The sequence below is a fragment of the Nelumbo lutea genome, chromosome 1 (assembly GCF_056320005.1).
Source record: "Nelumbo lutea isolate HS-2025 chromosome 1, American lotus-T2T, whole genome shotgun sequence".
NCBI lineage: Eukaryota > Viridiplantae > Streptophyta > Magnoliopsida > Proteales > Nelumbonaceae > Nelumbo > Nelumbo lutea.
The window spans coordinates 106,253,571-106,263,467 of NC_142684.1; the positions used below are offsets into that span (position 1 = coordinate 106,253,571).

Sequence of the window (9,897 nt, forward strand, 5' to 3'; positions counted from 1 at the left end):
TAAAATGGAATTGATTGTCTGGATGGTTTCTGGGCCAAATGGTCTGACTGTCTGAGTCAACGGCGGTTCAGAAACCATGATGATAGGGTTGATAGTCAACATAAAATTACTTAAGTGTCCATTTAGGCCACATTAACAAATAATCAAATGATGAAAATAAGCATTCTAAAGCACCAATCCTTTTCAAAGCATTGATTTTTTTAGGCCAGTTTTCAAAGCATTGATGAATTTTAAAGGAGTCGGGATTTCCTGCAATGGGTTTGGTGGGTACGGGATGCACTTCAATCAGATTGCCTTGATGTTACAGCTACTGCTAGTAGTATGAGTTTTGGGTTCACCACTATGCCTTCCAGTTACTTTTCATGGGCCTAAGGAAAATGAGAAATGTGTTGATGCATTCTTAAAACTCTTATGAAATGTTTGATATGCCACTAGAATTTTCAGTTTGCACGATAGACTCGAATAAAATCAACCATCGGAATATGCAGAGAGCCCAAACTTCCAATTGATGACCATTTCCCAGTATATGTTCACTTGCCAGGTTCTATCGCTTTCTTGAACCGAAGTTTTTTTCCATTCAAAACGCACTCGAAACATCATTTTTTTTTTTTTTTTTGCATTTTCTTCAATTCCAACTGAAAGAACAATAGCAATCGAGTAAAACAACAGATCAAATAATCCCAACCCGAATCCTTTCTGTTAATATCCAAAGGCCTTACATAGTTTCCTTGAAATGTAGTTGTCTACATTTTCAATGGATCTAATTACCAGACAAATCCCATTAAATTTAGATTCATAATTTCACCTTGGAATTTAGTTATGAGAATTAGAAAAGTTGTATTTGAGGCTTTGTGCCACTCTTCACTCAAAAGGGTGAGTGGCACCAGTCACCAGATTGGCCTGCCCCAACTTAACATCTTCCCATGGTTTTCAAACTGCCACTGATCCAGATAGTCGGACTGTTTGGCTCAGGAACTATCTAGGCAACTAGTTCCATTTTACCCCAAATCCGGTTCTTAGCCAAAAATCATTTAATCGGTCAATGATCCAATTGACCCAGGTGGTCAAACCATCAATTTGTTCGACCCGTTCAATGGTTTTTGACCATTTTTTATTTTAATTATTTTTTTTTAATTTTTAAATTCTTTTGTCAGAATGGATTATCCATTCAAACTGAACAGTTGAGCCGCTGACCTGTAGACCTGTGGCCAAAATGGTTCCGGTTCTGGGTCGTCTTTTAAAACATTGCATCTTCCTTTGTCTTATTCTTATCTCAGTTATGGGTAATAAAAACCACACAATCAGATTTCGGAATTGATACAAAATCCAATTTCGAGGTAAAAAAAAAATAAAGCAGTAAAACACCCAACTCAAGCAGAAGACAAGAAACTCACAAAGAAAAAACGATTCAATAGATTGATTTAATTTTAGACTGGGCACTACACATTTTTTTTTTTTACCGTTGAAAAATGAAAGAGAGTAACAGGGGTGCTGATGAAGACTAAAGCTGGATGTTGGATGTCAAACTGGGGAAGAAGAAGATAAATCGTTCTTCACTTTTTAAGTTTCAATTCTGGACTCAATTTTAAGATGAGCTCTTCTTAAAGAAAGTTGAGAGAAACGTATGTGAGAGTTACGACTTTTCAAAATACTAACTTACAGAAGGCAAAATGATTTCATTAAGGCGGTGTTCGGAATCACGTAAATCTCATGGATAGGACCAAAAACGGTACCATCCACAGGATTTGGCCTCGTTTGGCTGGGTGTGGATGGGACCGGTCTTGTCCACACCCCAATATAGTATGAACAGGTCTCGTCCACACTCCAATATATTGTCAATGGCAAAAACTCGTAGACACTTCCCCTCCACAATTTATTTTTGATCCCATGCTTCAAGGAGTATGGGTCAGAAGTTATGTGAACCAAGACAGATTGCAAATACACAGAGATACACCTTTAGTTTTATCTCTGAAATTCTTGCAGTTACATTTTGGTTGTATGATCTAAAATATTAATTATTTTATTTAATTTTTTAATTTTTATAAATTTATAATGTTTTTTATCAATAAAATAATATTTTTAAAAATTAAAAATATATTTTTTAATTTCTTAATTTTTTTAATTATTTTACTATTGTTTTATAAAAATTAATGCGTATTGGTTAATATTAATTCATTGATACATTTTTTAAATATTTATCATATAAAATACAAAAATTAGATATTTATGATTAATTGTGTATATCATTCATAAAATGTAACCATCCAGTCCAAACAGACAACCCACTCTGACAAAAAAATAAAAATAAAAAATAAAAAATGGATAAACAATGTTGTTCTAATCGACAGTTTAATGGTTTGGGTAAAACAAAACCAATCAAATGACCAATTCCCAGTTTTTCCGGTCCAACCATCCAGTCCGGTCTGATTTTAAAAACACTGCAAAATACAATTAATTCTTTCTGCACTTCGCAGCCTGCAGTCTTTGTGAATTGAGTGTTACGGCATGTCATCCAAGCTCTGTTATGCTCCACACGATAGGTTTAGATAAGTTGGAACTGAATTCAACATGACATATCAGAATTCAAATTGGGTTGGATATGGATGGCAGGGTGTTACTTTTGTTGAGACTTGAGAGTGCAAGCCAAGATCTGATCTGATTAAAAGGGTCTGATATTGATCCAGATCATTGTGTTTTTTATATGGATCCGGACAAGGATTTTTATCCTTTTATATCTTCTAATCTGAAGCTGTCTGGTTAGATTTTATTTGAGGTCCGGCCCATGAATGAGACTCTTCAATTACTTTATTTTTTCAGAGCTCATTTGATTAGCTTTCTATTATATATTAATAATTTGCCCATAAAATAGATGTTTGATTATAAAAATTTGTATAAAATATGAATAAAGAAAATTAGATATAGAACAAAATTTATCTAATTTGAGTGGGGAGACAGTTGCTTTTCTTATCTTCGCACAGCTCAGCACGCATTGAAAACATTTTCTATACTTGTGAATGAGAAATGTTAATATGCTGTGAGTTGCATTTTGTGGGGCTCATGCAAACTCATCTATATTTTTATATATTTAATAAAACAGTTTTATTATGTCTCTTTTTTGTGAAAACAATTATTATGTTTTTTGTTTTAAGGAGCATTTTTTTAACTTTATATAGTGTGTATGAATGTATGTATGTATATAACACGTAATGATGTAATAATACGAGCAAATTACATTTGGGTCATATACATAACCCAACGACTCTCCCGATTTTTCATGCGTCAATGAGATAGGAACAACAGGTCATAAGAAAAGTACCATAATATCAAACACCATCATAGTCATTTGATTCTGCCCTTGTTCCGTTGGTCTAGTTTGGTCATTCTATTCACCAATTTACCTGTGTTCGAAATTGGTTTTCCGAGTGGAGGGTAAATAGATAAAAAGGAATATCTCAAAATTGCCCCCACAAGATACAGTCTCTCTTCGACTTCTCCTCCTCTTCAGCTCGTATTCTCTTCACCGACGCCCAACGTCTTCCTCTCTTCACGGAAAGAGAGAAGCAAGGTACTTGGATTTTTAGGGCTAGTTCAGCAGATCTTGCAATACAATGTTGTCTAATTTCATCTTTGTCAGCTAGATCATGCTGAGATTCTCAGTGCTTGAGTTTTAGCTATTCATGTTTGTTTTATTGGTTCTGAGCTGAAGATCTAAGGGTTTTCTCACTTATTAGATGAAGAGGTCCAAATCTTATAGTTGCATGGGATCCTGAGTCGGATCTAGCGTAGTTCGTGTGTTTCATTCGTGTTCTGTAGTAGCTTTATTTCTTTTAGCTGGAGAAGGTGTATAATGTTCTCTTTTATGTTTGTGTGGACTATATGAACTTTTCTGTTTTTTTTTTTTTTTTCGGCCCTGTATGTGTTATGGTGGGGATATGATGTAGATCTAGACTGATTTGATTCGCTTCAGCTAGTTCTTGTTTCGAATATCCTTTTTTCTACATTGTTAAGTGTGAACTAACCCTTTATATTTGGTTTTTTAGTGATCTCGTGTAATTTGTAATTATACAGTTATTTGAAGTTTTCCCATTTTGCAGTTCTTGTCTTAGTATCAGTGAGAAGGTCAAAAGGGAACAAATTAGGCTATCTGTTCCTTATTTGGGTTTGTATCTGAATTTGATATTTATTTGGGTTCGTTCAAAGGCTTTATTATTTTTTGAAATGGTAATAATTGCAGTACACTGATCATTGCTAACAGGCATGAGTTGTATATGCTAACCAACATACTGTAATTATAAATGTTTCAGAAGCTTTTGGACTCTGGTTTAAAAATGTTGACTCAAAAGGCATGATGATTATAGTATTTGGTCTGTTTCATGGATACACATTCTTAAGCTTAGCAGTTCATTGTAATGGCCATGGGTGTTTGGACAATATTACCTTCTTAGGGATTTTTGCCAGTTCATTGTAAGATACACCTTCTTTGTTCCCAGTCTAAAAGGCGTCTTCTCAGGAATTTTTGCCTACATAAGGCAAAAAGAGAAAAAAAAAAAAAAAAAAAACTTTGTTTTTAGCCAAAGTATATGGCTTCAGTTGAAATATTTTCAATTTCCAGTTCATAAATTTCCTAACATCTTCAGTTACTGATAAAAAGAAAATTCCTAACATCTTTGCGGTATATCCTAAAACTTTAACATTAGGATGTTAGAGATTTCTGTGAACTATGATAAGTGGTTAAGGATGTTTATTTGTGGGGCACATCACTTATTTATCCCATTTTCTTCAGGCACCAACAAACTATCAAGGATTAGATTTCCATACACGTGCACTACAACAAAGTAAAGTCCATCTTTCTTGGGATGAGGATGAGCCTCAGCGTTTGAACACCTTAAGATGGAAATTAAATGATGATCAGGTATGTGAATTCATACACCTTTTTTCTTTAGCCATCTATGCTACCACTTGTTCTATTCTATGGACTATAATCTATGTCTATGGTTTCACCATTTTGTGTACTGGAGTTTATAGGGAGAATAACAAATTGTTTGGAAATACTAAACATGCTTACACCACCTTAGGGACTTAGTAGAAGGTCAAAAGCGCACAACCGGGATTGGAGCATGATAGCGACTGTTGATAGAAGAAAGTGAAGAATGCGTTTGTGTAACATTTGATACACATTATTTTGTTTGTTTGCTTGGGTATTCTAATTCTAAGAGTGTGCTATTTGTTTGTTTGTTTGTTTTTTGTTTTTTTGTTTTTTTGTTTTAGTTTTTTTTTTTTTTTTTAGATAGAGTGTGTTGTTAGAACTTGAAACATTTGATACAAATTTATTATTATTACCTTACCGTACTCTTGAATTTGTATTTTAACTTACCGGAAAAACCGGGAACCACAAATCTTCACTTCTTTCATTACAGGAAGTAGCAGATAAACTTATGCTTCAAGTGTTTCGGGTCCTCACATTATTTTTTTCTTCATTTGTTGTATATGCCCATTTGTGAATTTCATAACTGTGATTTTGAAGATCAAAGGATTGATATGATCTTATAAGCATTGACATTTTAAACTATCCGCTGCTATTTGTTATTTGTGAAACTTCAATGGTTCATTAAATAACCAGAACTAGTTTGATTTTCATAAAGAAATCCATAAATTATGACAACAGTCTTAAATGCCCAAAATAATGGTAGATGGTGTTTTCTTCTATCGTTGTAGAGGGAAATTTTGAATTAGGCTCAAATTAGGTTTAAAAGAAGAGGCAGCATGGTTTATTTCAAAAAATTTTAGGGGCATTTAAGACTTTGTGACATGGTTTTCAAATCCATGTCCAAAAAAATAACAAGGATTTGGGCCAAAGGGTACGTCCACATTTAATCATATGGTGGGATCTGTGGTAGATCCATACCATCCATGGTATACAATACCCAATTCATTGATTACATCTTCAAACTCAAAAGCCATATCTATGTCTATACTATATAAAGCCGATACTTCGATACTTGTGTTGGATGTGCACATTATAAAAGTTAAATCCAGATATCATATTACCTTGATGTTAGATGAATCAAAAAAATCAAAATGCCATATTTCATATGGTTAATATTTTTTTTCATATGTGCATAATGCCTTACTATTTTGCTAAAGGAGGTTTGTCAGTTTTCTTAAAGTTTGGAAAATCAAAATTTGGTCTTTCTATGTTTGACAATAAAAGACGGGATATCAAAAAGACCTATGCCTAGAAATGCTCATGAAAGCACAAAATGACCAAAATCTTAAGGCTTCGTTTTGTTTGTGGAAAGATTTGAGTAGGATGGAAAAGTGTAAAAATTTAATTTTTCATTGTTTGGTTTTACATGGGAAAATAATAGGAAAATTACCCAACGCAAAACAGAGAATTCAGAGGTTCAATTTGTAGAGATCAATCCGTCCTCATCATCGGTAAATGCCTTGGTGAGGATCGTCATCAACGGTGTTACCTCATGCGAAACTGGAATTGGTAGATTTCTCTGATTTGGATTCTACCATTGCGGCAGAGGAAGTCAAAAAGTTGAGAGATGGCTGCAATCTCAAAAGGAGCAACGAGAAGGGTAATCCCAGAAGCTGGTGGCTGCAATCCTAGACGGTACAGGTGAGATGGCTACAATCTCACGAAACTGGAATTGTGAGATGGCCAATGACTATCGGTGAGGAAGTCAAGAAGCTGGTGGCTGCAATCTCATAATGAGGTATTCTACTCCTTGAGAATGTTAAGTTTTACAAGGTGGAAGAGAAGAACGACCTTGAGTTTACGAAGAAGCTAGCTTCTCTTGTTGACTTGTGGCGGTGATTACTAGCAGCGGTGGTGGCAGCAGCAACGAGAAGGGCAAAGGCGATTACCATCAACGGTGGTGGCAGCATAAGGTAGAAGGGCAGCGGCGATTACTAGCAACAGTGATGGCGGTGGTGGCTATTACCAGTAGCGGCAATTACCAATAGTGATGAGGATGAAGACGAAACTCGAGTTTTTTCGATTTTTCCACCAGGGTTGCATAGTTTTGGTGCAAACCCGATTACATAATTTTGGGATCTCACATCCCACTTTTTTTTCATCCCATCCCCCTGTTTCCCTTGAAATAAATGAGAGAAAAAAATGAATATTTTTGGAATATTCATTTTTTCCCATCCCCATCCTACAAACCAAACGGAGCCTAAAAGCTTCAAATGAAACTTCTTGTCTTTGCATCTAAAATTTTTCATTTAACAACTCAATATATAGATCACAGTAGATGATACTTACCAAATGTCTATGTATACTATATATAAAAGTGTGAATGCAATGTGAAGCTTTTTTTTTGGCTAAAATCACCCTTTACTTCTTTGCTTGAAAAAGGGTATAAAAGTCATTTTATTACAATTTTAATGTCACCTTCAATGGCTACTAAAATGTCCATAATTGTGTATTTAGTCCATCTCTAATGGTAAGGTGGAAATTGTAACTTCAATTATTACTTTCCACTTTATTTAATCCACTCTCATTAAGTCTTATACTTAAATTATTAACTCTCGTTTTCTCTTATTAAATTAGATCCGTGTCAATATTTTTAACAATATAAACTCATATTTTAAAATTGACGAAAACAAAACAATTTTTAATCCAAGTGGTTGCTAAGCAATTCAACCATCAAAATCAAATTCATTAGCATGCAAAGTCATAGTTAGTTAAGAAAAAATTTAAAATAAAAATAAATATAGAAACTTACAAAAATATAGAAAAAATTAGGCACATTTATGATATTTTTACCAATCAAATTAAAAAATAAGTGTAATAACCAAAAGTGAAACTATTTTACTATTTGGCAAAGATCAATAGTTCAAAATTTGGGTCAAGCATGTTAATCTTTAATGTCATAAATAAATAATAAAAGTTAATAAAATATAAAAATATATAAATTTTGCAAAAAAACACAATAAGGTTATAGAAAAAAAAATTAAACACATTTACAATTCTATATTTACACTACTATTAAAAATATGAATAACATTGTGGAAATTTCTTTTGACTAAAATACTTAATTTTGAATTTAGTCCCTATTTAACTATGGGGATTTAAATTCTAAATTGAACTACTACTTTTCACCCCATTCAATTCCCTCTATTTAAATCTTACATTTTTTTTTGAAAAATGAACCAAAAAATTAAATATTACAAAAAGAAGAATCTAGCCAAACAAGTATGCTATCAATGATACTTGAAACTTCACAACTCGGTCCAATTATCACATATTTGGATGAGGTATATATGTAATCAGATTTGAATTTTCAACTCTCATCTGATTAATAATAAAAACAAATATATATATATATATATATATATAATATATCAAAAAATAAAAATTACATAAAATTTATAAAAAATTGGATATATTATTATTATTATCATTATCATCATCTAGAATTAACACGTGCAAAATACGTACACACTTACTAGTATCTTTACAAGCATGACCCCAAAAACACATTACATCTTTTGACCATCTAAACTATTAAAATATCTTCCTAGAAAAAGTTGGCAAGCGACACCTAATTTAATCATAGATATACTTAATACTTGTGTATCATGACTTGCGCAATTATTATTGTTATCTATTTAAGCTTTTAATTTTTTAATATCAATTATAATATTAAAGAGTAACAATTAACCCAGTTTGAGCAAATTTAGCTTCATCCATCTTTTAAAACTTGTGATCAGCACCCATTCTAATGAATCATAATCTTTTTTGTGCAAAATTGAATAGTAAGCTCCTTTGTGAATTATCCTTCTTAATTGATCCATATTGGGGGTAACCCCCTTTTAATAGATGTTTCTCGATGTAAATCTTTGATTAACAATCATTGTATACCCAATGTTTATGTCTTTAAGATTTAAAATTTGTTGACCATTCTATTCCGAAGTGGAGGTGGTTACTTTGTCTCCTATTCAAGTCTAGGAAATTCTCCAATTCAGCTATCTTTGAGTATCCATTGCTTTGAATCATTTGAATATGGCATTTTGCATTATGTTTTTCTTAATTGATTAATCAATTAAAAATCTCATTTGAAAGTCATTCATTACAAGATGAATTGTATTTTCTAATCAATCATTCAATTCTTTTAAAAATCATCTAGCTTCTAAATAGTCATATCATTTTCCACCCTATAGCATAGAAATCAATATTTGATCATAATAATTATGTTTGCTTTAAAGTCCCTCACGACAGAGTATCAATGCATCATGGCTTAATGTGCTAAAAGTCTTGAGTACTATAAGTTTTGTTTTTTCCCAACTTATAGTGGATTGTCTAATTTGCATCATGGCTTAATGCGCTAAAAATATTGAATATAATAAGTTTTGTATTTTCCCAACTTATAGTGGATTGTCTAATTAGCATCACGGCTTAACGTGCTAAAAATATTGAATATCATAAGTTTTGTGTTTTCACGGCTTATAGTGGATAATTTAATTTGCATCATGGCTTAAAGTGCTAAAAATCCTGAATATCGTAAGCTTTTTTTATTTTCGACTTACAGTGGATTGTCTAATTTACGTCATGGCTTAATGTGCTAAAAATCCTAAATATTATAAGTTTTTCGATTTTCTGGCTTATAGTGGGTTGCCCAATTTGCATCACGGCTTAATGTGTTAAAAATCTCAAGTATTATAAGTTTTGTGATTTCTCAGCTTACAGTGGATTGTCCAATTTGTATCATGGCTTAGCGTGTTAAAAATTTTGATTGTTGCACAATTGCACATCATAAAGTTTGTTGATTTCCCGACTTATAATGGATTGTCCAATTTGCATATCATGAGTTTTTGTGATTTTTCGGCTTACAATGATTGCTATTGTGTTGCGATATAACACACATTATTTAAAATTGTAGC

The 9,897-nt window shown here is 32.5% G+C and overlaps 1 long non-coding RNA gene across 1 annotated transcript; it reads left to right on the forward strand.

The window, feature by feature from the left end:
• Nucleotides 1–3,275: 3,275 nt before the first annotated feature.
• LOC148876616 (uncharacterized) lies at nucleotides 3,276–5,349 on the forward strand. Its single transcript, XR_016102741.1, has 3 exons — nucleotides 3,276–3,565; nucleotides 4,784–4,912; nucleotides 5,076–5,349. It is a non-coding gene; the product is annotated as an uncharacterized LOC148876616 (long non-coding RNA).
• The last annotated feature ends 4,548 nt before the right edge of the window (nucleotides 5,350–9,897 follow it).